The sequence below is a fragment of the Protopterus annectens genome, chromosome 12.part0 (assembly GCF_019279795.1).
Source record: "Protopterus annectens isolate FY-2018-M chromosome 12.part0, PAN1.0, whole genome shotgun sequence".
NCBI lineage: Eukaryota > Metazoa > Chordata > Ceratodontiformes > Protopteridae > Protopterus > Protopterus annectens.
The window spans coordinates 1,038,599,789-1,038,626,611 of record NC_056746.1 but is presented as its reverse complement, the minus strand read 5'-3'; positions in this window follow the sequence as shown (position 1 = coordinate 1,038,626,611).

The window sequence follows — 26,823 nt, the reverse complement described above, 5'->3', positions numbered from 1 at the left end:
TGTATATGATGGTTTGAATAACTCACAGACATTGCTGGTGTAGTGGTAAGGTGCATAGTATAAGATTGCCAGCAGTCCCACAGAACTGTGTTCTAAACCCATCTCTGGATAAATGACATATCCTAAACTGGGGAGTGTGTATAGCACAAGTGTGATTATAGTTAATGACATAAGCAGTACCTGCTAGATGTTGTGTATGTTTACTGTGATTATCTGTACATGATGGCAGCACACGCAATAGATTGACATGGTTTCTTTAGCATTGCAGTAGAATGTATATGTGAAGCGTATACTTTTAATGCTGATTTGATGATCGGTGTACTACAGCTATACATTCTGATATGTGGATGTTTGTTTTGTGAGATAGCCGGTAGAAGCAGAAGTGACAAATTTTACCACAGGAAAAATTAAATTATACTTCAGGTCCTGTGACAACATGGCAGGAATTCACTAGAATGGAAGGGCAATCTGCAGGAAACAGGTATAGAGGGACATAAATATGGTGAATGCTTTGGGTGGGCACAATAGCTCTCAGGATACCTCTTGTTGCTGCTGTTCAAACATGATCTTCCATGAAGCCAACAGATTCCATGGATATGAGAAATACCATGGGGGGAGGTCCACATGTATCTCCCCTGGATGAACTGACCCTACTTTTGGCCTCTCACCATACTACCTGCCACGTCTATTGTATTTCTAGAGGAGGGATTGAGGCTGGTGTCCCAACATGTAGTGATATGTACACTGCTCACATACAGGACAGCATATTGTACGTATATTTTACAGACATGCATTCTTACATGTCTTATCTATTACTATGCATTTCACAGTGACACTCTTAACATGACCGATGATACAACATGGCTGAGAGAAGACTTGACTGCTTGAATATACTGTTTATTAAACACTGCATAGGTGACACTATAAGCATTGTGTGTATTGATAGTCTATTCACCTGCACAAGGACATCCCATTCAGAACAACGTCCTTGTCCTTCAGGCATGTGTCTCTGAACTCAGATAGGGTTGCATGTATCCATAGACCTGCCACTGCCTGATGTTCATCAGTGGCAAGCAGTGACATTGCATACTGTCAGGCTTGATCATTCCTCAGCTGCAGTTTGTGTTCTACTTAAACTTACAGCTTTGACACACCACCAACTGAGGATGGCCTCCTCAGAGGATGGCAGACCCAGTAAGACAATCTCTGTACATGTTATACTGAGATTCCTTTATGTGATAATATGACCACGTGTATACTGATGTTCTGTTCACCTGCACAAGGTCACCCCATTCAGACCAAATTCCTCGGCCTTTGGGTATGTAGCTTTGGTAGGGTTGTGTTTACCTGCCACTACTTGATGTTAAGAGTGATCTTTACTCATTCATTGTTCTAATTCCACTTTAACCTACAGCTTTGTCATACTGCTAACAGAGGTTCACTTGCATGGGGCCTTTATATTCCAGCCACCCCCTTCAGCCATCAGGTATGTGTCTGTCTGCTATGGTTGTGTTGTATGCATCAGTTTACATGCACTCTGATGATGTGTTCATGCTTCCTACAGATTTGTTATTTATGTGTCTGTTTGTGCACCATAGTGGCATTTCAGGTCTCACCACCAGAGATGGATTTAGAGGAAGACATGTTAGGTATGTCAGCATGTATATACAGTTTTACATTGCTATCATCATGCATTTGCTAATTGACTACTATGGACATTCACTGCTCTCTAGGGGCATCGTACCACTCATAGTCACACCGACCAGGTAAGTCAAAATTTCCATAAGTAATCTGTGTTGTTAGTGAATCGTCAGACTATTTCACTCACATCCTGCCTCATTTGCACTCTGTCAATGTTTAAGACATGTATCATACTGTATTTGTAGCATGTACTCTTCCTGCCTCCTCCACAAGTCCAACCACTGATCATGAGGAGGATGTTATGTGCCTCATTCAGATAGTATGGTCAGTGGCAAACAGGACACTGCACTAGGGTTAACATTGTCATACCTTGGAGGGGACAGTCCTGTGGTTCATTGTATAGCCTCCAATTGGGAGGATAGTGTGGTCAGTCAGTCTGATGATGTTAGGGCATCATATATTGGTCATGTTTATGATCTTGGCTCACTGTTCCCAGGTGAGTCTAGGAGTTGAGGTAACTCTGCCTCACAACAGAGTGATACTGATCATAGGAATGCATGTGGCAATGTAGCTGATGTGCATGGATGCATGTTTGATGACGTATGCCTATTCTTACAGGAACAGGAATGTTCACAGCAATATCATGGCAATAGCATGTGTGCACTTGATCATGGTACCACTCATGTAGTACACCAGTTCCATGTGTTACAGGAGGGTAAGAAGCACATGCATTGGGAGATCATGGCAGAATTTGGCTGCTCAGTATGATAGCGGGGAATCTGTTCCATACTATGTCCAAAGCCTTGTTAAAGTGGTGTTAGAGCAGTTTGCATAGTACAAACCAGGTGTTACATGCCCTAAAACTCATGAGCAGATTACCTCTAGTGGGGAGAGGTAGGGCCCCCTCTCACAGGGCCCACACATGGCAGTCATACATCAATGTCTGTGTTGCAACATGAACACATATGTGCTGTTGATCACAATGTTCAGACCCCGGCAGTCACATCCAGACACATGTATCACAGTAGTGTTCATATCCACACTGTATCCTAACCTGTAAATCTCACCACATCCAGGTCATTGGGACAGCACCATGGGCATAGTGTTTCCAGTCATAGCAGAGGCAGCCAAGACTGTGGTGTGAGCTGTCAGCCTGGGTGCCCTTGACTGCATTGAGATAATACTGGCAGTTAACCCATTGTGTATCCTCCTGTGTCATCCTATCCCTGTGGCAATGATGACCGCTATAATGACCACTGCCTACTCTGTCTCATAGTGGTTTATGACTTGTCTGATGCCACAGACTTTTTCTATTCATGTAGCTGATATAATAGACTTCCTTCATGTCATGTCACGTTGTACATATTTGTCCTGATAATTTTTGTGATATATTGACAACTTTACTGCTTAACATGATATTCGCTTTGCTTCCATTTGGCCTGCTTTTCCTACTTGACATACATCAGCCATATCTTTAACGCATCAGCATAGCACCTCACAGCTATGGCATTGATTTCTTCATTGAACAGTCCATTGTTGTCGGCCATTACTGCATGCACAGGTATACTTTATTTTGCATACCAGTGATAGTTGTGGCACTTTCTTATGATGTTGCAACTGCCTCTCCCTCTACACAATGTGCACCTATGACTCCCCTTCACACCTCTGTTATACTCTTGATGAAGCGTACTTCTCATGCATGCACTTCCATTCATACCTGCTTACACACACATATATAGGCATGGTGGCTCATCTAATACACTGCAGAATGTTCCATGGCTGCTATGTCATACCTGTCCTTGATGCTTTGTTGTACAACATGTATTTGTGCATCTGGATGATTCATGCTGTTGCATCCACCTATACATTATATCATTACTGTATGTGTGAGAGGACAGGCAAGTCAAATATGTCTACATAAATTGTCAGGTATGTGGCTTTGTTGTCACACCTTACCATGTTGGTAGTAGCTGCCTTTTAGGCTAGTGTCCTGAAGTGTTACACATTCCTATTGACGTGTGTACTACATCTCAGTGTTATTTTATGACTCCCCATATTTAGGTTCTGTTGCTTATGGTACATCTCCTCCCATGCACATTTCTACAGGCATTGATATACTAACATTAATTCTAATACCTACGCACACTAATTATACGTATGATTAAATACTTTGTCATCATCAACTTCTGTTGTGCTCACCTTACGCATGCCATACACATGACAGTATAGTTGCCTTTTGTGATGTATCTTGCCTACAGTGGGCCAGTGCTAACTTTTAGTCTGCAGCCATCCAAATGGATTCACTTCTTTAGTACAGTATAATGTTTGGACAACTATATAATGGTTATGGTATGTATGATGTTCCATCTGGAAAACTTCTGGCCTTTTTCCTATAGTTCCATGCTGTACTGCTGTAATGGGGTAACACTGTATGAACATCACTGCCTTATCTGTGTACTTCTGTATATCTGGTCTGTCATGACTCAAAGTTGTGAGCCAGACACTGCAGTGTCACCTGAGCTAGAATATATGGCCACAGCCTTCATCACCCACACCTCGTTGTTCTCACCCTTGTGTCCCCCTGACCATCCTGTGAATGCTCTGATAGCTCAAAGTTAGACAACTGGGGTTCTGGTGTACGTAAGCCAAACCTAGGAGTGGCAGTCCACTGTGTTTTGTTGTTAGCATGTTGTGCATCATGGCACACATGGTGACCATATGTGAAGCATTTTCTGATGTCTATTGCTGTGCATTCCTAGATGTATCCAGACATCTGAATCTTGCTTTCAGCATGCCAAACACACATCAGTGGTGTCATATGTCATGGTGTGTACTCTGCTCTATGCATTCTCATCAGGAAATGATGGGGGTTCTGTATGGCATCATGAGCCAAAACTCCAATGGATAACTGCAGTCACTTGTCTGTAGAAGAAAACACACATTTAGTCCCATTGCTTACTGAGGACAAGTCTTTCTTCATATTATTGCTGTGGTCCTGTACTTACAAAGTAGAGCCCTTGAGGAATGTCACTGTGCTGGAAAGTTGCCCAAACCTCACTTTCCCTCCAAATAGCTGTATCATGCACAGTAACAGGATGTGTTGCCATGATATTGATAATGAGGTCATCTGCTGAGCAAACCACCTGACAACTGAGCGATGGCCACCCTTTCTATTAATGTATCATTCAGCTTCAAATGATGCTGAGCTTTTTTATTGGTACATGGGTGCAGTCAATTGCACTGAGGACACAGGGGGAATTGGCTATGGCATAAAACTGTTCTGTGGCAGTTCTGCGCTCCATGATTATTGTTGGGAGGTGGATGTTGTCATCCACTTTTCTGCACATTACTGCATGATGCTGTCCAAGAATGTGAGTAGCGGATGTCTGGTATACTTCTACAGCATCATCCATATGCTGCTAGAATATCCCAGAGACAATATTCCCAGAGTCAGGCACACTTTTGTTTCTACCATGAATGGGTTACCCCACAACTGCATGAAGACATGTGGGGTTCACACATCCTGTACACAGTCAGCACCTGCTCTCTATCTAACCGGTATCTATCTATTATGTCCTGGTCAGAGAGCAGATTTAGCTGTAGCCTGAATTGGTGCCTTCTTAGCTGCCTTCTAGAAAGCATTTGCAGATTGTCCTCTAGTAGGACTTGTAGATCCTCAGCCTGCTACATTGCAGTAATGTAGCTTGCAATGTTTTTTAGTAATATACAGTGGAATCTGCAGCAATTTCAGGAAATTCATATTAGCTCTGAGGTCTAAATAGTTAGTATCTATGGCCCCTGCTGAGTGCTTTCATAGAATAGTTGGCACAGTACTGTCACAAGTTATTTTCATTGGGCACACCTGTTGTGTTTTGGAATCTGGTGGGCGTACAGGGAGTCAGCAGTTATCCTATACTGCATAAATTATTGGTGTGCAGCACAACATGCCTTTTTACATTAGTACAGCAGTATAACAGATAGCCTTCATTTCATCATGTAAACAAATAGTTTGCTTCCTATTGCTAAGATGCCATTTGTCTGGCCAGGCACATGGGATAGAGAGAGAAAGTTCTGAATATGACGCCCATTATCTATGACTGACTAGCGACCTGGGCACAGTAGAAGCCAACTTTCGAGATAAGAGTGATCAGCCAATGCAGGCTCTCCCAATCTTGGGGAATGGAAAGCAGTAAGATTTGTTGTACTGCCACCAAGTGGAGACTGAGTGACATAGCAGAAAATGCCAGCAGCTATTGCCCCAAGTCAGAGGCCTGCACTCCAAGTAACATATGCTATAGTTGTGTCACTTATACATGGAATCACTTATTTTTAAGGTTAGTATTTTGCCATCCCTGACAGATGCCACATGAACGCTAAGGTTATAGAACATTAAAACAACAAAAGAGAGGACCCAGTATACATTATAAATTTTTTTAAGTGCTTTTATCCTATAATATATAATGGACATCATCAGAAAAACATCACTCATGTTAAAAGACATTTAAATAGATTGAATGCATTGTCACATGACCATCTCATCTAATGAAAATACACTTCTCCTTAAAAACATATTCCTACGACAATAAAAAAAAAGAAAATAAATGTAGCAATATTTATTAACTATAAGTAACCACATCATTACTATTGTCTATTACATTACAATTTATTTCTGATGTGCTTTTAATTTAAAAAGACAGGTAACAGACAATGCTTCATTAAGTGTGGGTGGCGCAGAGGCATTTAAATGCATCTGCTACAGTAACTCTCTCTTCACTAATAATAAGCTCCATGATCCACCCCTCAGTTTATAATAATTTTTTTCCAGTATAAAAAAGCAGAAAATAATGAGTAGGGAAAAAGCTAATATGTTTCTACAATTTGTTTGTGTTTCTTTTCTTCTTTATGTTATATACATGCTCACATACTCTTTCTTTTATTTTCCATTTTGTTTTTCCAACATAAAATCAAGAACATTCTTGACATAAAGCTAAATATACAACACCTTGCATATTACAATTAAGTTTTCCTGTAGTTTTAATAGTCTGTTGTTGAACAGTAACAGACCTACCTACATACATATGTTTACAATACTTACAGCAACCACATTTAGACTTCATATATGAAACATTTTTTCTCTTTAATATTTTCAAAGATGCTTTTAAAACATTTACCCCTGTTGTGTGGGTGTGTGCATGTGTGTGTGCCTTCTGTGGAAGGTTGGGCGCCGGGCTGGTAACTGGTTTTTTAGATAGGGGATATCCACCTCAATTAATTTTGGAATGTGGCAATAATACTACCTCGAATTATGAAGCCTCCACTAAAAGTGGGTTTGTCAGTGGACATTCAGCTAACAACAGAACTAGGGTCCACTATGATATCAAATATACAAATGACATAAAATACATTAAAGATATTATTTTTAGAAACTGGAAATTACTTACTATGGATAGGGACCTTTTGAAATTAGTAGGAGAGAGGCCAAGTTTTAGGTATAATAACTGTTATAATTTAAAAAGATTGTTGTGCAGGGAAAAGATAAAGATTGAGCCCCTGGATATTAGGTCTAGGTTCAGGCAGGGAACTTTCCCGTGTAGGAAATGCTGTGTCTGTAAGTTTATCTCAACTGTACAGAGATTTGAACGTGTAGATTTGGGGATGACTTTTGAACCGAGTTTTTATGCTTCTTGTGACACAGCAAATGTCATTTATTTGGCCACTTGTGATGATTGTGAGGCCTACTATGTGGGAATGACCACACGTAGACTTAAAGACCGAGTCTACAATCACATATATGACATAAGAAAAGCAAATATCAGCAATGCCTTGGCGAAACATTGCCAAGTACATCCGGCCCATGTCTTCAAATTTAGGGTCTTGCAAATCCTACATCCGAATAGAAGGGAAGGTGATTCAGTAGGGGCTCTTGAGCTGAATGAATTGAAGTGGATTTTAAATCTTAGGGCCCATATAGAGCCTGGGTTAAATTCAGCCCTTAGTATTAGGCCTGCACTTTTATAATTTTTATAACTTTGTAAAGGTTGGCTAAAGTTGGGTTTATGTTTTCAGGAATTCATCCTGATTATCCACCTATTTGTTCATACACAATGAGTTTGGTGGTCAGAGGACATTTTTTGAAGTCCTCGAATTAAGTGAGTTAGTTTAATATGGTATGCTTTCTTCCCTTTTTTTGGTCCTTTTTGGTCCATTCTGTTTTCTCTCCTTGTTTGATACTTTTATATTTACCTCCCTTTCTTTTTCGTTTTTGCACTATTTCCTCCCCTTGCCTCTTCCATTTGCTTTCTCTCCCGTCCCTTTCCTTCCCTCCCCCCCTTCCCCCCTTCCTTCCATACACCCCCCCTCTTCCCTTTTCCCCATTTCCTCGTTTCTCTATCCTGTTGCCTCTTCTCTCACTTTTCCCTTTTGGCATACCATAAGATTTTATGAATTTATTCGTTTATATGTTTATCGTGTTTTATAGATTGTTAGATTTTGTCTGAATTGTTTTAGGTTAATGTCTTATTATATTTGACTATGAAAAATGTTTAGAGCTAAACTTTTTATAGGGTTAATTTGTTTTTAGATGAAGTTTTAGGGGTTGAAATCCTGTGCACCACCTATATGAGCTGTTATATTTACTATGGATGTAAATGGTGCCACTGTTTTATCTCTGCTCTGCCTTATATGGGGATGCTTCCTGTGGAGCTTATTAACTTGCTTAATTGTTCATTTTATTGCTTAATTGCTTTGCTAATTGGAGTCTCTAACATATATAAGGAAAGGGATTAGCCCTCTATATTGTAACCTGATGAAGCGCACTATTAAAGTGCGTGAAAGCGCTTGTTCTTTTATGTATTAAATTATACTTGCTTGACTTTACATCGTGGTGGTTCCAGTGATTTATCAGCTAAAAACATATTCCTACGACAATAAAAAAAAAGAAAATAAATGTAGCAATATTTATTAACTATAAGTAACCACATCATTACTATTGTCTATTACATTACAATTTATTTCTGATGTGCTTTTAATTTAAAAAGACAGGTAACAGACAATGCTTCATTAAGTGTGGGTGGCGCAGAGGCATTTAAATGCATCTGCTACAGTAACTCTCTCTTCACTAATAATAAGCTCCATGATCCACCCCTCAGTTTATAATAATTTTTTTCCAGTATAAAAAAGCAGAAAATAATGAGTAGGGAAAAAGCTAATATGTTTCTACAATTTGTTTGTGTTTCTTTTCTTCTTTATGTTATATACATGCTCACATACTCTTTCTTTTATTTTCCATTTTGTTTTTCCAACATAAAATCAAGAACATTCTTGACATAAAGCTAAATATACAACACCTTGCATATTACAATTAAGTTTTCCTGTAGTTTTAATAGTCTGTTGTTGAACAGTAACAGACCTACCTACATACATATGTTTACAATACTTACAGCAACCACATTTAGACTTCATATATGAAACATTTTTTCTCTTTAATATTTTCAAAGATGCTTTTAAAACATTTACCCCTGTTGTGTGGGTGTGTGCATGTGTGTGTGCCTTCTGTGGAAGGTTGGGCGCCGGGCTGGTAACTCGACACTGTACAACTCCACTGCCAATCATGAGCGGACAGATGATCCGCTGTGGCGACCCCTAACCGGGAAAAGCCGAAAGAAGAAGAAAAAGAAGTAAGTGATTTGGGGTTTTTGCCCAGTTGGTTACTTAAATGAATATTAGTAGTGATTAAATTCCAATTTTTATGTATAATTTCACCTATACATTCACTGTCCAGTGTGTAAGTGGTAACAAAAGGTACATCATAATTGTTAGTTGATTTTGATCACTGATTTATACCCACTACCATGCTTGTAACATCTAAGATATGAAAATCTTCATTAACAATTATTTCCTTTTGATCAATTTGCCTTACATTATGGTTATGAAATAAGAGTGGAAGATAAAAAACCTATTCTCCATTTTGTGATGACTTCATCCATAACAGTATTAATTAGGCTTACAGGATAACATCTGTTAACAAACATCTCACTCAGTAATTGACACTCCATGATGAAGTCATCATGCAATGAGATCATGTGAGCTGCACAAACCAATTGTCCTTTTATAACTGCCCTTTTCTTATCTAAAGGATGGCAACTGGTATAATGTAAGAAAGAATTAAAATATGTTAATTTCCTATATATTTGTGGAATGAACGTTTGTCTAGTATAATCCTTTTTAATCAAGCCATCTAAATAAGATATATTATGCTCCTCTACATTAAAAGTAAAATTAAGAAAGCTTGTAGTATGATTTATACAATCAATAAATTCTGAAACATTGCCTCTGTCATCAACCCAGAGAATAAACGTATATAGACTGCATGATGAAGTGAATTTGCTGTCAAATATATATTTATTTTCCTATTGTATCATTAAAATATTGGTGAACAGTAGGCCACAGGCTACTCCCATGGCTACGCCTTTAAGTTGTCGGAAATATTGGCCCTTAAAATAAATATAATTGTTGTTAAGCACTATTTCCATCAATTTCACATATGTATTAAATTTACCTTAAGGGAACTGCATTGCATCTTTAAGAAAGTCTGTGAAGCAATCTAAGCAACATTATGTGGGATCACTGTAAAAAGACTGTTATATCTTGTCATGGATGCAGTCTTGTCAATATTATCACTTGGTTGCATTTCATAAGAAAATCCTATGAATCTTTACATAAAAAGTCAATTTGTTGTACCCCTATTTTTAAATGCTAGTCAAAGTACCTTGCAATAAAATACATTTTAGAGGTACCAGCATCCACAATAGGTCTAAGGGAGGATCATAAACATTTTTATGTATTTTAGGCACACCAAAAATTGTGGGAATAAGTAGTTTCTTAATAAATAAATATGTAGTCTTCAGTACTAATCTGCCCTTGCATGACCATAGTGTCCAATAGTATATCAATTTTCTTAAATGATACATGTACTTCATTTAAAGATGTTTCACTATATGCATCATCAAACAAAATATTGTGCATTATCTATACATAATCAAATTTGTCCATTATAACAAGTCCACCCCCTTTGTCTGGTCTCATAATTCTTAATTTACCAGATGAGCAGATTTGCTCTACAATTTTCTTTTGTTGTAGAATCAAATTGCACCATTTAAACATTGGCTGATGTTTCAACATATATCGAACATCAGTTTCACAGACCGCTAGAAATTATTTAAGACTGATGAAACAGAGGAAAATATGTACTAGGTGTTCTTAATACACTTTGAACATTGTAACCAGATGCATTAAAACCAAAAATGATGTTTAATTTCAATTTTCTAACATATAGTCTTAATTCCCTAAGTATATCAGTAATATTGGCTCTTTATGCTGGTACAAAGGAAAAACCTTTGCTGAAAAGCTCAACATGTGACTGGTTTATATTATAAGAACTGAAATTGTATATCTTAAAATTACCAGCTTTATCAGATATAATACTACAAGGATTGTCATTACTGATGTCATAATCATAATCATGATTAAAAAAATCACCGCCTTATTCTCCATTGGACGGTTGGTTCCATCTCCTTGGAAATGTACTCACCTGAGGAGACAGGGGAACAGGCCATGAAGATGTTTCCACTCGTACTGGGCAATAATTGTTTCTCTTGTTTTTCAGCTGGACAGAACACTGAACAGGAGGATAATCCAAAGAGGATAGTTCATTCACATTTTCTCCTTCCATCTGGATGTTTTTGGATAACTGTCCATTCTGCCCATCAGTCAGATCCAAATCAAGCTCACTGTGAGAATTAGGAGCTACAGGGTATGCCTTATCTTTGAAGTAATTCACACGGTCCCATTCAAATTTTTTCATTTTTTTTTTTCTCCTTGATGTTATCACATTCACGGTCAGCTTTCTTAAAAATATTTAAATGTTGATTCTTGTATTCACAATATGATAAATTGTGTGTTATGGATTTCTCCACTGCTGAAATTTCGGCGCTAAGCTGGCCCATATAGATTTGGCTATGTTTAATTAAAAGTTCCATTAGCTCGCAGTCATGTCTATCAAATAATTGTAATAGATCTTGATGTAGTGCGGAATGTGTTGCAATCCAGTGAGAAACTTCCAAGACTGAAGGCCCTTCAGCACCCATTTCACTTTGATAGACTCAATAAAATAAATATTTTCTAATTGTTGTCTCCCAAATGTTAACAACTTGTTCTCAAACTCATGTAGTTGTTTATTCAGAAAACTAATTGTCTTCTGTGCTGGAAAAGATAAATTCATTTGTTTGTGGTACCATTCATTAAGATTTTGAATATATATATATATATATATATATATATATATATATATATAAACAACCAGAATCAGCTTCCATTGGTTTATGATTCTATGATGAATCAAGATCACATCTTTCCATTGCAAAATTGTTTGTGATCTTGGACCTGGTGGTGTATTCGCATCATCTTGAGTATTATAATTATTCATACTGTTAGTATTCCTTTCCATGGAATGTGTAAGCCATTGCATAAGCTGCTGTATCAGTAGGGTGAGATTACTCATGGTACAGTTAGGTTCTTGCAGTTCACCACAGTGAAACATAGACTGGGATCCTCAGACTTTGCCAGATGTCATAGTGGCTGCAGCAAAAACATACTAAATCAAAAGCTGAAAAACTCAACTAGCAATAAAACAACAAAAGGGCAGACCAAGTATATATGGTAAATTTATTTTTTAAGTGTTTTCATTCTGTAATATACAATGGACTTCATTGGAAAAACATTGCTCATGTTAAAAGACATTTTCACATGACTATCTCTCCCAATGAAAATATATTTCTCCTGAAAAACATATTCCTGTGTTCGAAAACAGACTATTAAAACTACAGGGCAATTTAATTGTACTACACAAGATGTTGTATATTTAGCTTTATGTCAAGAATGTTCTGGGTTTTATGTTGGCAAAGCAGAATACAAAATAAAATACAGAGTAGATGAGCATATGTATGACATAACGAAGAAAAGAAACATGAACACATTGTACAAACACACTAGTTCTTTTCTCTACTCGATATTTTCTATTTTTTGTACTGGAAAAAGTTGATTATAACCAGAGGGGTGGATCATGGAATTTATTATTTTACTTTTTCTTGTTGTAGGAATATGTTTTTAAGGAGAAATGTATTTGCTTTGGACAAGATGGTCATGCAATAATGTTTGGATCTATTTAAATGTCCTTTAACATAAGTGATGTTTTTCTGATGAAATCCATTGTATATTATAGAAAGAAAGAACTTAAAAATACATTTATGGCATATACTGGGCCCTCTCTGTTGTTATTTTATTGTTAGTCAAGTTTTTCAGCTTTTGATTTAGAAGGGATATAAAATATCATAGATGATACTTTGATTGCTAAGATGGCATCTCTTCCAACTCCACCAAAGCACTCCTTAGGTGGCATAGGGTCCAATTGGGTAGGAGAAAGACAGGTTTAATGGTCAATGGGCATGAGTGAAGAAAAAAGGATATAACAAAGATGTCATGGGTCTAAAACCAGTCTATTTAATTTGACTACATAGTGGTACCAGGGATACTGTGCATCAATAAGTCTTCTAAAAACACATACAAAATCCAAGAAACCAGAGTGAATGTATGGTCACTTAAACAAGGATATAGTCAACTAACAAAAGCTTGGAGTCAATCAATAAGAAAGGCCAATATAAGTGTTCCTTATGTAACTCAAGCTATTTTCTAAGTGTCAACAGTGCATAAAGTAAACATTTTTTTCATCACGGTGGAGGGGGGGGGGGTCTGGAAAAAGCTCAGTCACATTATACCTAGCAATGCAAGTTGAACCAGAGTAATGGCAACTGGAAAGGTTATTTATTGGGTGATAGATTAATTCTTGCTATGGCTACTTTAATAATAGGCAAGGGATAGTTGTGTCTAGTAGATGACTGTTAAGGAAAGGTCAGAGACATAGGGTTCCATGGCATTTTAGCTTGTCAGATAATAGTAATGTTTCCAGTGAAAATGACATAAATAAGCACTAAGTCACATGAGGAGAAAATGAGACGGAAACAGACTGCAAATGGCAGGACAAACCTAGGTAAAAACATAAGAAAATTATTTTTTTTTGGGGGGGGTATGCTATGGAAGCATGTATAGGGCAGAGTTTGATCATTTCGCTTCTTTATTACGGATTAACATTTTCATGACCTTGAAAATATATGCGTGTGTGTGTGTGTGTGTGTGTGTGTGTGTGTGTGTGTGTGTGTGTGTGTGTGTGTGTGTGTGTGTGTGTGTGTGTGTGTGTGTGTGTGTGTGTGTGTGTGTGTGTGTGTGTGTGTGTGTGTGTGTGTGTGTGTGTGTGTGTGTGTGTGATAGATAGATAGATAGATAGATAGATAGATAGATAGATAGATAGATAGTTATAACTGTATTGAATGTAAATAAGTGAACATGATTGACAACTGTGGTATTCTTTATGGAGAGCAAAAAATAAAACTGCATTGATTTCACAAGTTATCCAGTAAGTGAATCTGTCCCTGATAGGGACCACTTCTGAATGAAACCATGTTCCATTAAAAGACAATTTATATCACTTTTTTCATTAAGATATCAAAAGAATTGACTGCACTTCTTAATCAAAATGTTGATGTATAGTCCTTATCATTTCTACCAACTCCTTTTTACTTGTCTAACATTAGATCATTATATATCAGAGTATTATATTATTATGGTGGTTACCTATTATTAGAAATGGATGGCTTTGTTGATGGTTTTCTTTTTATTGCATTGTAATGACATGAGTGTTGGTTATGACTGGTAATAAAACATAGTAAAGATATCAAATAAATCAAAAAGAGCTGTAAATATAAGGGGTGTGTGTATGTAGAGAGCTGCTCCAATCAGAAAGGGATTGTGAAATTAAGAAGAGCCAAATACATATATCATAGTACATATATCACATATAACTAATGGTTTTAAGATTGTCTTTTACTTTCCAAAGGACAACATAGTATGAAGTACACACAGAAAATGAATATATTTTACAACAGGCTGTTATGCTAAATATACTGCTTTCACCTCTGCTGTTACTCATGTTGTTATAATAGACCTTTTCTGACCTGCATTCCATTATTCTCTCTGTTGGTTTGACTTCTTATATATACACACATATATACACGCTCACTGTATAATTGCATGTATTTTCAACTTTAACTCTCCGTGGTTATGTCTAAAACTTGGCAAGCACCTTGTCAAGCATACCTGTTCTGTTATCCAAAACAAATAACAGTTCTGTCAGGTCTGACTGAATCATGCATCTTTATATACTAACAGAAACATCCACAGTAAGTTAGAGACTATTTTTCTCCTGTTTTCATGTGGTTAGCAGAAAGTATGTTACAAATACTAAGCATCTCAGGAGAGTCATGTGATAAAGCAGCTCCGACTTGACAAGGATGCCACTTCTTTCTGAAAAAGGAGGTGTCAAACCCAAGTGTAACACTGCTTCACTCTCCTCATAACCCTGTTTGAATCTAGGATTCCAGTCTTATAAGCAATGGCTTCTAATGCCCCCTGCTCCTTGCTAGAGATGAAACATAATCTGTACTAGTATAGTACATGCCTACAAAAATATGACTATTGATAAAAACTAGTTTGACAGCTAACAGACTTTGTGGCCTGTCTAACAGGAAACAAAACATACATTGTAAACTGCATCCTGATTTGCAATCTGATGGGGACAGCATTCACTGAAGTTTATTAACACAGCATTACTCAGATCTAGCATTATTTTCCGCAGAGAACAGCAGAAGTGAAGTTCATAAAAATGACCAGACAAATAATGAAACTTTGTGTGATAGCAGAATAATGAATGTCATTCACCATCACATTTGCCATTTATGTGCATCTGCAGTGCCGCTCAGCTGTTTCTGCAGTTACTTCCACATGACCGACAGCTCAACATGCCCACAGGGCTTGCCCTGTAGCTTTTCTTCTGTATGCCTCAGACAAATGTCGGTATGATTTAGGGAGTGCAAGGCAAAGATCTTAATGACATAGGATCTTCTCAGCAGGGAAGTCACAGATGAGCTGTAGTTCAACAAGAAAGCACCCTTCAGTATGAAATCATTACAGCTAATGATTTAACATGACTCTGGGGAGCCCTGCCATCTCTAACAACAAGAAATCTGTAAGCACAACATGCAAGCACATGTTACCATGTGCATTTAGGCAGCAGGATCAGCTTTCCAATATTTTGCATATTTGAAAAAAAATGTGTGTGCGTGCGTGTGTGTGTGTGTGTGTGTGTGTGTGTGTGTGTGTGTGTGTGTGTGTGTGTGTGTGTGTGTGTGTGTGTGTGTGTATATGTGTGCATGTGTTTGTTTATATTTACAGTCTCAATGCATTTCAGTCATTACACTTGCCCTGTGGAATGTACAAATGCTGTTTGGCAATTCAGGGATTTAAGTGTGTGTGTTATCTCTTACTTCCCTAGGTTATTCAAAAATCTATTAGGAAGACACTTCACACATTTTGATCACCATGCTAAAACAGCAGTATTTATGACAAATCAGAAACTAGGTCTTCTGTACTAGTGTTAAACATTTATGACATATGATTCACTGCTTCCTGATGTTGCCTAATACAAAGCCAATTGTATGCATTGAATATTCTCACAAATCTACATTCAGCCCAAACATCTACAATTGAGTAAACATGTATAAGTAAACATTCGGATTCACAGCTGACATCCAAACGGAAGTTCCACTGTTGTTTCTTTATTTTTTTCTGATTTACTTTTTGTTGACACATTAGTCTGATCAGGCACAGAGTATTTTCAGGGGAAACACGAGGTGGTAGTCAGTCCAGCTAGGGAAAATTCAGCCTTTTGTTTGCATTCTTGGTAATGGATGGTTCCAGCTTGTAGGAGAAGACTATTTGTGGAATGTTGGTGATGCTGCAAAGTGGTGAATGATGGTGTAGAAATAACTTCTCTTGTTAAATGTGGGTTTTCAAATAATATCTTATTGGACTTATTTGATGAATCTGCAAAATGTTAGATAAATGTAAAGACTGAAGTGGCTAAATAAAAGGTGAAGGACTGAAGAGTTAAATCTACTCCACACAAAATGCAGGCACTGCATCTTGTTCTCTTACTGACTCACAAGAATGATAACTGGCTATTTGATAACATCAAAAATATCATTTTGATACACTGTATATACATACCACATATTGTGGCAGAGGGAGCACAGTTACATTTTCTGCAGCCTAAATAGTCCAATAGTGAAAATGGGGCTAACTGCAGCCTGACATTGTTAAAGACCACCCTTATCCCATACCCACATTTGGAGCTGAAGAAAGAATGAAGTGCTGTACAGGGTAAACAAAGACAAAAAAAATATTATACTGACTGTTAATTCCAAAACCTTTTATAAAACATGTAATGGAACTGACTCATAAACATGTCAGAGGAGAACATTTAGGGATGGACAAAACTAAAGCTAGAATCATAGCAAGATGTTATTGGTCTGGTGCAATAAAAGATGTTGAGAACTTTTATACAGCTTAACCAGAATGCCAAAAGATTTAACCAAATCCTGGATTCAGCTGTCCATCGATACCTATGCTTGGGGGGATTGGTGTCATATTTGTGAGAGATTGGAGTTAAAAGAAATTTTGTACCGCTATAAAACTATGTACCCCTGTAAATGCCCTAGTCCTTGGAATATTACAAAAATAGAAACAGTCTTTTTCTCTCACTGTCTTTTTTAAACAATCCCCATCTACTCCCATGTGGCGTGTTGTGCTGTTCCTGCTTCTTGTTCAGCTGACTTTTGGAGTAGGAAGCACAAGCCCATTTTGGATCTTTTTTTTTTTTCACTTTTTCCTGCTCAGATGACTTTTTGGAGAATTCAAAATGCAGGCATGGTTAGCATGCTCTTTTTTAGAACTGAATATTGGAGAACGTAATGATTTTTGAGACTAGAGTGTGTGTGTGTGTGTGTGTGTGTGTGTGTGTGTGTGTGTGTGTGTGTGTGTGTGTGTGTGTGTGTGTGTGTGTGTGTGTGTGTGTGTGTGTGTAGGATTGTGTGTAAGTGCACCCCAGTCATGCAGTTGCTAGAGTGTGTGTGTGTGTGTGTGTGTGTGTGTGTGTGTGTGTGTGTGTGTGTGTGTGTGTGTGTGTGTGTGTGTGTCTGTGTATGTATGGGTAGGAGTGTGTGTAAGTGCACCCCAGTCATGCAGTTGCTAGAGTGTGTGTGTGTGTGTGTGTGTGTGTGTGTGTGTGTGTATGTATGAGTGGGAGTTTGTGTGAGTGCACCACAGTCATGCAGTTACTAGATTGTAGGTGTGTGTGTGTGTGTGTGTGTGTGTGTGTGTGTGTGTGTGTGTGTGTGTGTGTGTGTGTGTGTGTGTGTGTGTGTATCTGAGTGCGCCCCAGTTGTGCAGTGACTAGAGTGTATGTGGGTGGGAATGTGTGTCAGTGCATCCTAGTCATATCATTCAGCAGATACATTTTTACTAGAAGAGCACTGTCTGGTTAAGTGACTTCCTCAGAGTCACACTGTACGTAAATGGAGGTAGAAAAATCAAATCCTGTACTTTTAACCAAAGAAATCGGCTCATTAAGAGTTTTAAGCTTTAATTATCTACACCAGCTTCCAGACTTCCATTAACTTTGTTTTGTGGTAAATCACTGAGGATTACAGTCAGTGTCAATCATTAAGAGTTTCATAGTTCTTGTTGTTCAGAAAATGCATGTCCATGCAACACTTGTTGTTGCTCTGTTCACTTTTTAAGTGAATTAGAGTCATTGGCAGTTTAGGCTTTGAATGTTAATGACCTGCTTCCAGGAGTCTAACATACCGGGTTTAAATCTGCCCACCTCTATTTGCTTACTCTGACAGTACTCCTAGGTAACTCCTGAAAAGGGATACCTTCTCCAATGAGTTTGCCAAGTCAACAGATAAAAAAAACTTTTAAAATATGTCCTTTTTGGGTCCTTTGTCTCTCCTCCCACCCCATTATTTTTGGCTTTGTACAGAATTCCTGAGTAAGGAAGTTTTTTTGAAACTCCTTTACTGAATTATCACTTGTGACATAGGCAAATTTACATTCATATAAAAATAATCAAGCTATATTAACATAACAAACATTATACTTCACATATGTTGCTATACATCATATAACTGAAGCAATATTACATAAATTATTCATTTCCTGCCTTTTTTAAACAAGAAGTGTCTTTATTAAAACATCATTTACTACATAGGCAATCATACATTTATATAAATGAAAACAAACCACACAGATACATTCCTAGTCACAAGCATTTTACATCACAAAACATGCTGACACATTCCCAGTTGCAAACATTATACATCACTTATAATCTACCCAATCTTTCTCATTCAAACATTACATGGCTCATTTAAGTCCTGCTGCCGTTTAGGCCTCATTCCTCCCTTGTATGTATTGTTCCCACAATTCCCATTTTTTTTCCTGTGTAGTTTGCGTCTACCCTTTTCTAAAGATCTCAATTCCAGTTGTTTTATCTCAGTTATTATATTCACTACTTCCAGTATAGTTGGTTTAGATTCTGATTTCCATTTTCTAGTAATTGCTTTTTTTGGCAGCCAGCATTATTAAACATAGCAAGGCCTTACCATGTCTGGGCAATTTGAATTTTGTATCATAGCTTAGAAAAATCATATCCCTTGTCAGACCAATCTGCCCACCCAGCATTTCTGACATTTGTATCACACATGGACTCCTTAAAGTCCACCAATTCACCGCACTCCCAGAAAATATGTTTACAATTACCTCTTTCTTCTTCCTCATACTTCCAACATTTATTGTCTGTTCGAGGAAAAATTCTCTGAAATCTACTTGGGGTATAAAAATATCTATATAAGTATTTCCAGGCAAAAATCCTAAATCTTCTAGATTTTGCTCCATATTTGGGAGACATACGTATACCCTCCCATTGTTTCTTCGTGAATTGCTTATCCAATCTCTCTTCCCAGTCCCTTCTAACCTCCTCTGATTGATTCTTATAGTTATCATGCAATATTGTATATGTTCCACTAATTATTCATTTTTAATGAAAGCTTCTCTTCTAGATTCTATTAAAATCTCTACCAGTGCTGGTCTTTCATTTGGGACCATCCCTATTTCTTTCTCTTTGCCTATACTCTGATATCAAGTCTCTGACAGGGAAGGCAATCTCTAACCTGCAGTTCAAATAAATGATTGGCTTCTTCCAATTTTATCATCTTTCCCCTCTCTAGTTATTTGCTCCCAATAACTTAGTTCCTTTGTCAGTTTTCACCAATAAAGTTCGGCCCCCTCTTGCCAATTGTCTGCATCCCTAACTGCAGTCATCCCTATTGGCAGAATCTCCTTTCTCCATTCCTGTGCTGGTTTAGTTCTTAGAATACCTTCTGCTACTTTATGGATATAATATTCTGCATGATTATTGTTATTCTCCTTAAAGGCCTGCATCCAAAATCCCAGTGTCTCCTTGTTTCCTGAACTTCCCTTGTGTTTCATCATCATCCCTTTCCACTTCCAATTATAGTTTTCTGCTTGTGCTGTGTATAGGAGTCTTAACTGTGTAGCTCCGAAATACCCCTTCAAATTGGGTAATCCCAATTTTCCCTGTTCTGCTGGAAGAATCATCTTATCCCACTTGACTCTTGCTGTCTTCCCCTCCCAGATAAAGTTGTTCAGCTCTTTATTAATTGCTACCTACAATTTCTCCTCTGGTTGATAAAAAATATGCCTGACCTGTGTATAAGACTAAAGGGACTAAAAACATTTTAACTGCTTGTATATTACTATCCATATCCATATAACAAAGCTTCCATTTGTCTCAGTTTTTGTATTATCTTTTATTTAGTCTCTTTCCACATATCTTTAGCTGCCATACTAGAATAATTTTTAATCCATACTCCTAAATATTTCATTTTATCATGTCCCCATAAATATGGATATTCCTGAACCAGTTAGTGTGTGGCTATATAATTTACCAGTATTACCTTTGTTTTAGCTTCATTAATTTTGTATCCCAAAAAGATCTGAAACTGTCTCAAAATGTTCCACAACACTGTAATGTCATTTTCTGGTTTTGTCAGGTACAAAATAAGATAATCTGCTAATAAAGCCAGCTTTTCTTGACAACCATACCAATTATATCCTTGAATTTCTAAATCCCTTATTTATTTTTTTTGCCAATGGTTCTAAATATAATGCAAATAATAAAGGGGACAGAGGACACCCCTGTCTACCTCCTCTTCTCAAGCAGAAATTATCAGAAAGGACCCCACACACTTTAATTTTTGCCTCCGATCCCTCATATATTCCCATAATCAATATTATAATTTTTTTCAGGAAATGTAAATGCTTCCATTGCCCTGCTCAAAAAGTCCCAGCTTACTCTGTCAAATGCTTTCTCTGCATCAAGACCCACCAATAGCAATAGTATTTTCTTACATTCTGCTTCCCTCTGGATCATCACTATTCTGTTAATATTGTCAAATGTTTGCCTCCCCTCCACAAAACCACAATGATCCATATCTATCAGTTTTGGCATTACTTTTGCCATTCTTTTAGCAATTATAGACATGAACACTTTATAATCATGGTTTAGTATTAAAATGGTTCTGTATGAAGCTGGATCTGATGGATCCTTAACCTCTTTAGGTATTACATCTACCACTGCTTTCTTCCAGGATGGTGGCACTTCTCTTAATATACTGTGAAACAAAACCTTCCAGGTCTTTATCATTTTCTTCCTCCAAGCTTCCAAACTTCCACATGAATACCATCTGTTCTTGGGGACTTTCCTGCAGATTGGTTATACATCACAAGTTTTATCTCATCTCCTCCTATCCTGTTAGTAATTGAGCCTCATCTACCTCTAACATTGGCATGTTTAATTCTTCCATAAACATTTCCATTTGTATCTTTTCTTAATTTTCATATTTCTCTGTTTTATTAGAGACTCTCATAGACTTTCCAAAATATTTTTAATACCTCTACAGGACCTCTTGTTACCTGCTTTACTATAGGCTCCCTAAGTTTGGTGACATCCCTTTCTACATTTTGTTGCCTGAGTTTTTGTGCTAAAAGTTTTTGTGCTCTAGTGTTATTATCAAAAAACATTGCTTAACAGCAATCTTTCTAAGCTTGTGCATATTATCAAGGTAATCCCTTATTTTCTACCTAGCATTCTGCAGTTGATCCTCTTCTTGTTCTGTGAGATTCCCCCATTCTGCAATACTTTAACATTTGCCAGTCCCTCTAAATAATTTTTGTTCCTTCATAACCATAGCTCCCGTTCTTTTATTTCCACCCTGTTTTAAACTCCATCTTAATTTTATCCCACTCCAAAGCTATATTTTCAGAAGAAATTTCTATCCATTCCTTAAATTCCTCTCTTTTCAACAGATAGGTGGGAAAGAGCCAATGTCTCATTCTTATTTCATTACCCTGTGTTTTTATTTTAGTTATTATTGGAGCATGATCTGAAATTGTTATTGCGTGGATATCAACAACTTCAATTACATGCATATGTTCTTGTGAAATGTAAATTCCATCTAGCCTATCCTAGTTTTTGTATCTTGGGGAATAATATGTAAATTCATTCCTAATTCCTATTAATGAATTCACATCTTCCATGCCAAACATTTTCATAAATTTCTTCAAAAATCTACCCTCCTTTGTTATATTTTCCCTTCAGGGCCCCCAAGACACATCTTCACTGCTGCAAATCAAATTCTAGTCCCACCTATAAGTAATATTCCTTGCTGAAGTGTGATTATTTCTAGCAGACTTTTCTTAAACTCTATTATAGCAGCTTTAGGTGGAATGTAAATACATGCCAGTGTAATTCTCCTTCCTTGCCAGTAGACATTTACCCTACAAATCTGCGATTATTATCTTTTTTATCTTCTTCTTCTTCTATCACTATTGGAACTCCTCTTGCAATTAATATAAGTACTCATCTTTTTCTTTGTCCCAGATTTTCTGCTGAATAACCATCCTGAAAACCTTTCTTTAGCAAATTCAGATATTCAGTTCTAAGTGTGTCTACTGTAATATAGCTATTTGCACGCTACATTTTTAATATAGTTCACTACTCTTTCTTGTTTGTATTTCTCTCTAAGGTCATTTATATTTAAATACATTAAAGAAAGCATTATTGTATTAAAAAGTTATTATTCCTACCTTTATGTATAATACTTTTTTGTTAAATGTCTAGTTCCAGCTTTGGTGTTACATGCATACACTGTTTTGTAGGTTGAACGTTTATACAGTTGGTTATTGTCATATACATTTGAGCCTATGTTACATAATATAAAACTTTTTTGTTTTATTGAAAGCCCTCATACAAAAACAAACACACCCCCAATCTCCCCTAAAACCTATTAATTCTAACACAAAAAACACATATACTTTCAAATATTGAAGTTTTACCCACTTAATAGGAACAAAAGTCCCAAACTGATAGCCACACTCACAGATTTGAGTTAACCTAAAAGAAATGTCTTCCATGCCAAGAAGCATGGTGCAGCCTGTGCTTCTACTAAGTGCTGATTGGTTTTGTCTTATCTTTATAGCTCTCCCAGCTGGGAAAACCCCTGAATGTTTTCAGAGAACATTAACTACCTTGGGAAAGCCCCTGAATGCTTTCAGAGAACATTGTCTACTTTGGGAAAACCCCTGAATGCTTTCAGAGAATATTATCTCCTAGTCAATTTCTCTTTATTTTTTTTTCTCAGCCAATTACTCTACACCAGACTGTAGCCAGTTTACATTTATCAGATTGTCTCTATGGAGACATGAGAACCTAGCAGCCAGTTTCTCTTTATCAGATTGTTCCCATGGAAAAATGAAGACCAGCTGCAGAATTGTTACTGAGCATACACATATTTGCTAGAAACAAAGTCTATTAATATTCAATGTTCAATTTTTCATTTACTTGCTGTCTCTTAAATCAATCTAAGATCTTTAATCCAGTAATTTCCCTGTGCAAGAATAAGAAAAAGCATGGTATATTTTAAAAGCTACATAGACTTACAACCCTCTTAACAGTGTTAGAGCAAAGTCGCATGTACAGCTCAATCTCACTATTTCCTTAAAGTTTGTAATGGTTGCATTTCTGTTACTGAATTAGATGAAGCTGTAATAGTGCTGTATTTTAAAGTCACACAGGCATACATCTCCTCTCATAGTGTTTAGAGCATAAATGCATGTACAGATCAACATCGCTATTTGCATACATATGCACCGCTTAAAGTGCGGTACAGGCAAATAACTAGTGACTGAATAGCTCTACCTTGCTGACTTATCTATATAATATAGATGTTACTAGCTCTACCTAGCCCATTTTTAGCCATTTCTCTCTTACCCTAATTCTGTTCCTTATTGCTCTCCCTCACAGTTTCCCTCAACTACTACCAGACGTACTCGATCCCTGTCCACCAAAGACCTGCTGTTAAGCACTTCGGGATCTCTGCCTAGAGGAAATAGTCTTTTGTAAATAAAAAAGAAGACAAAACTTACAACAGAAGGGAAAGGTGTATGTGTTACAATTCCTTTTAATTGTAGGGTAGCACACACTTGATCAGGCCAACACCGAGCTCTCCCATATATATCTTTACCAATCCCCCTCAACTCTCTCCTGCCCTCCTAGACTTAGAATTCCATGCAAAAGAAAATAAACCAAAAAAAATAGAACAATTGGCTATAAAAAGCATTTATTTTATAACACAGCATTAAATAGTGTAACAAGAGTTTCACTCTTAACCTCCACTCCTTACTTAAGGTTTAAAGCCCCACTCCGTTCACTATGCTCACTCCGCTTCTTCCCCTGCCCCCTATTCCCACCCACCCCTAGTGCTTCTACATTACTACTGAAGTCTAAGACCACTCCCACACTAAACCACCAATTACACCACTCCCTCCAACTTCCATACAACCCATCCAACATTCCACCAAAACAATCATGCTAATAGTGAAGGTAACCCTACTCCTTACCTGTACGCTTCTAGCCTATATTACTTAATACCAAACTCCCACAATAATAACTCCCCACCAATTTCACTGCACACTCTCACCTACCCCCATCATACACTCACTCTATAACTTCACAGCCTCTCCAACTAAAAACCTACTCACACTTCACCTACCTAACTACCACACTCCCACCACAGTTAAACACAAACCATCCCTAAAATATGGCCGATATTTTACTGCATACATAAAACATATTCTTAAAACTCTCTCTAAACTAGCCCTCAGTGGGGACATCCACCCCAACCCTGGCCCCTCCATCACTACCCCCACCCCTAACCCTCTCCCAACAACCACCCCATCTCTCAAATCACAACCAATGAAAAGCCAACTGACCTCCTCTTTATGTCTCTAAACATCAGAAGTATTTGTAACAAAATCTAAGACCTCCATGCTAATGTAAACCTATACTCCCCAGACATTCTACTCTTAACAGAAACCTGGCTCAGACCTCACATCAAAAGTAAGGAAATACTCCCTCCTGGATATAACATCATCCACAGAAACAGACTATCCAGGAAAGGAGGTTGTGTAGCCCTACTGTACAAAGTCCACCTCAACATCCAGAGTCTTACCAAATCAGTTCCCCAGTTTGGCAAGGAAGAAATCCTTTACACCACTCTCAAACTTAACCCAAAGAAAACAATTAACATCATAGGGTGCTATTTCCCACCAGGACAAAATATACCTCCCCTAGAAAACCTCCTAAGCTGGGCCAACCTCTCCCTACCCCAAGAAACTATCATCCTTGGAGACTTTAATATTAACTGGCTATCCTGCAATACTAACAACTGAGCCCTTCACCTAAATCTCCACAAGTTCTCATAAGTAATACAATCACCCCACCCAAATCAATTAAAATACCAATAATCACACCACTCTTGACTGGATCCTAGTCAACAAAAATCCTCACACTTACCTAACAGGCTGTCTACCTGACTACCTCAGTGACCATTCCCCAACCTTCCTGCTAAGGCATCACATAAACAACATCAAACCTATTACCCACAGGCAAATTTGAAATAAAGCAAACTTCAACTCCCACTCCTTTATCTCCTGCTTCCAAAAAATAAACTGGTCACCACGAAAATACCTCGTCCTAGATGAAGCCATCCATTTCTTTAACAGCACCTTCCTCAACATCCTTAACACCCATGCCTCCCTAAGAAACACCAAAGTCAGAACTAAAAACTCCCCCTGGCTACAGAAAACCACTAGGGACCAAATGAAAACCAGGGACAAAGCTTGGGTACACTGGCGCCTAACAAAAACACCCTCTGATAGACAATATTTCCTAGAACTATGTAATAAGGTAAAAAAACAAATAAAAATAGACATAGCACGTTACTATCAGAACTCCCTAAACTCTTCCAGCCACAACCCAAGACAATTCTGGTCCACAATTAACTCTATCCTCAATCCAGGCAAAGTAAACTCCCCCAAGCCATCTATCTCTCCCTCCTCCTGCAGTATGGCTGAATCCTTCAACAAACATTTCACAGAAACCACTCTATCTCTTATCAAACAACACTTCCCTACACCAGTTTCCCTCACACCAAACACCAGTCCATCCAACCCTGCTTTTTCCTTCTCTTCAGTACCCACCTCCTTCATAAAAAGACTGCGGACAAAACTCAAACCTACCAGACTAGCAGCTGACATCCTCCCTGCTGAATATCTAAAAACAGGTCCTCGCATACCTTATTTCCATATCAGTCAACTACTCTATAGCAGAATCCCATGTACCTTCTTTATGGAAAATATCCCACATCATCCCCCTCCATAAAGATGACCCCTTGACCGACCTCTCCAATTACCACCTCATCGCCATCCTCTTTCCCCTCTCCAAGATACTAGAAAAATGTGTCAACACTCAGGTCTCTAACCACCTCCTAACCAATAACCTCCTCTCTAATACCCAACATAGCTTCAGGCCATATCACAGCACGACCACTGTCCTAGTCTCTTTCACTAACACCATCCTACATCGCAGAAACAATGGCTTATTCTCCTCAGCTGCATTTTTCATACTTCAGTCCCATTACTACTATTACATCGAAATGTATTATAGGTACCAGGATGACATCAGCCTTATTT